Below are 3052 nucleotides of genomic sequence, written 5' to 3'. Positions count from 1 at the left end.
GGTGGGGGCGGTGAGGGACCTGGATGAAGGCTGGGGGGTGCTGGCCCAAAAAAGGTTGAGAAACACTGGTCTAAACAAAGTAAATCCTCATGAAGATTTTATCAACCTGCCTCTGATTTCATTGCAGACCTTCTACTTCCTGGTTCTGCTGCTCTGAAAGAAGAAACTACAACCCACATGAGCTGTGACGTCATCAGTTACGCAACATCCGTCACATTTACTTTCAGTTTCAATGACACTGTTAAAGTGCGGCTCTGATCAGGTTGTTGGATCTTTATTTGTTGTTCAGATGTTTTTCTTCGACTCTTTTGATCGTTTGAACAAATTGTAAGTTTGATTTGTTTACTTGAACTTTGTCTTCAGGAACTTTCCTGTTTATTTCTGCTCTCTAAAGTTTGGAGAAAAGATTCACTGCTTATTTCAGCTCAAAGTTTCATCTCTGCTGATTGAAGGTCAGAATTATATTACTGATGAACTGGAATCAAAATGATAAAAGGACGACGTTTCTATGATTTCTTCTCTGAAAAATCTGCTTCATGTTTTTATTTCCTGTGATCAAACTCTGGTCTCCACCATCAAAGTCAGAAACAACTTGTTGCTTCCTTTCAAAGTAAAATATCTATATAATCTTTGATGCAGAACATAATCCAATTACTGCAAATGATTAATTAGTTGTTAATCATTTGAAGTGATTAATAATGAACTAAAATCCTTCCCGTTCAGGTTGAATCAGTGAATGTAAATGTTGCTCCATGTCTCCATCTAGTGGACTGATAGTAGAAGTGCAGCAGCTGATGCAGCTTCCTCTGCCTCTCTGCTAACCCTCAGGCTTGAGGGAGGGCATCCAGTCTCTCAAAATAAAATAATAGAGGGCCACAAGTTTTATAAAATTTTTGGATCAAACCTCTAACACAAAATACCTACCTACTATACCTATAAAATTGATAATAGGAATACTGGAAGACTGTTGGCAAATATGAGGTAAAAACAAACACCTTCCAGTTCTGATCTCTACCATCACTGACATATTGAGATGATTTAAAAATGCTTAATCTGTGTTTAATAATCATTCATCATGCAGGTTATAAATTCAAGTGTCCAGTTGTTCCAAAGTTAAACATATTTTAGTTCCAGTACAGCTGAACAGAACCTGAATCCCCAGAATAACAGGAGCAGTTTGTGTACAAACTGGGAGTTATAAGGGATCATGTTCTCAGACAGCAGCAGAAGTCTAAGTCAATATGAGCAACCAGACCAGTCTGACTAGTTGCAAAAAGCAACCAGCAGCTCTGTCCTCTGGGTTCAGTTCTTTCATAACACTATCAGTTTAAACTCACCTGTTCAGGTGTGACACCAGTCTCGTTCTGTTGGGTCTCAGTCTTTTCAGATGTTCTTCTTCAAGTCTTTGGATCGTTTGACCAAAGTGTAAGATTGCTTTGTTTCCTAGCTGAATTTAATCTTCAGGAACTTTCTTGTTTGTTTCTGCTTTCTGATTTTGGAGAAAACATTCACTTCTGATTTTAGCTCAAAGTTTAATCTGTTAACAATTAATCCACAGGATTATTAAATTAATAATGAACTGGAATTAAACATTATGAACAGCTGATGTTTGTTTACTTATGTGAAAAAAAACAGTTTCATGTTTTATTCCTAAAATAAATTTCTGATCTTTGCCATTTTTGTTTTGATTCTTCCTTTCAAAATTAAATATTATTGTTAAAATTTGTTTTTTGTCCAGTGAGATTAATAAATAGTTCATCCTTTATGGACCAGATAATTCACTTGGAGAGTTTAATTGTGAAACAAAGTAGTAGTCAGTTAACCAGTGAATGTAAATGTTGCTCTTTGCCTCCATCTAGTGAAAACTAGAACAAAAAATGGAGAAGCAGCATTCAGCTTCTATGCACCACAAATTTGGAACAACCTTCCAGAAAACTGTAAAACAGCTGAAACACTGGGTGCCTTTAAATCTCGACTAAAAACCCACCTGGTTAGAGTTGGATTGAAACAATAACAGTTAAGTTTTTAAAGACTTAATGTAATGTTTTGATTGTTGATTATATGTTGCATGACTGTTTTTGATGATGTAAAGCACTTTGAAATGCCTTGCTGCTGAATTGTGATAAAACCAATAAAATTTGATTTTGATTGACAATTTATTTTGGATCAGGCCAACTCTGTTAAGTTTCACATCTGCCTTAAAGTCTAACCGTTACATTTCAATGACTCCAAACAAACTGTCAATCGTGCCAATCTGAGCTTGCAACTTCTCCAAGGTCTGTTCCTTCCTGCCAGCAAGTTCCTGAAACTTGCTGGCATGGTTTTCTACAAAAGTCGCTTCCTGTTTGGATCTGTTCACATAGCATCTGACGTTCAGTGTTCACAGCAAGGCATTTTGTTGTATGAACCAGGCAGCCTCTCAATGGCCAGAATAGCTGCCAACATGTGCTCCATAAATACTTGATGATGTGATTTAATGAAACACATGTTCAGTTCCTGATGTTCAGTGTTTCAGTAAATGTAAATGTTGCTCTATGTCTCCATCTAGTGGACTGATAGTAGAAGTGCAGGTTGAACCAGTGAATGTAAATGTTGCTCCATGTCTCCATCTAGTGGACTGATAGTAGAAGTGCAGCAGCTGATGCAGCTTCCTCTGCCTCTCTGCTGTCTGACTGCATTCACCTGACACTGATATGAAGCAGAGAAGAAGAGCCAATCAGAGGAGGAGCAGCAGAGAGGCAGTGATGAAGATCACACTGAACTTCCTGAGGAGGATGAAGCAGGAGGAGCTGGCTGACCGTCTGCAGAGCAGTAAGAGGATTTCTACAAAGATTTGACCTGATGGATAAATGACACATTTACTGATGTCTGAAGAAATGGAATCACATTTATTTAAATCATCTTCAGAAGGTATTTTTGTTTCATCTCTGATTTTACTTTTTGTGTTAATTCAGAACATCCTGCTGCAGTTTGTCAACATCAACTTAAATCTGGTCTGAAGAAGAAGTTCCAGTCTGTGTTTGAGGGGATCGCTAAAGCAGGAAGTCCAACC

General features: G+C 37.7%; 1 long non-coding RNA gene across 1 annotated transcript in view; it reads left to right on the top strand.

The window, feature by feature from the left end:
* The first annotated feature begins 117 nt into the window (after positions 1 to 117).
* The window catches only part of LOC106943231 (uncharacterized), a 6647-nt gene continuing 3712 nt past the window's right edge, over positions 118 to 3052 (top strand). The window contains exon 1 of the long non-coding RNA XR_001423862.1: positions 118 to 327. This is a non-coding gene — a long non-coding RNA (uncharacterized LOC106943231). The remainder of the gene's footprint in view (positions 328 to 3052) is intronic.

The sequence above is a fragment of the Poecilia latipinna genome, unplaced genomic scaffold (genome assembly GCF_001443285.1).
Source record: "Poecilia latipinna isolate Pla-1442-1.1 unplaced genomic scaffold, P_latipinna-1.0 Scaffold5020, whole genome shotgun sequence".
In the NCBI taxonomy this organism is placed as follows: Eukaryota; Metazoa; Chordata; class Actinopteri; order Cyprinodontiformes; family Poeciliidae; genus Poecilia; species Poecilia latipinna.
This window is presented reverse-complemented; position numbering and strand designations above follow the sequence as displayed.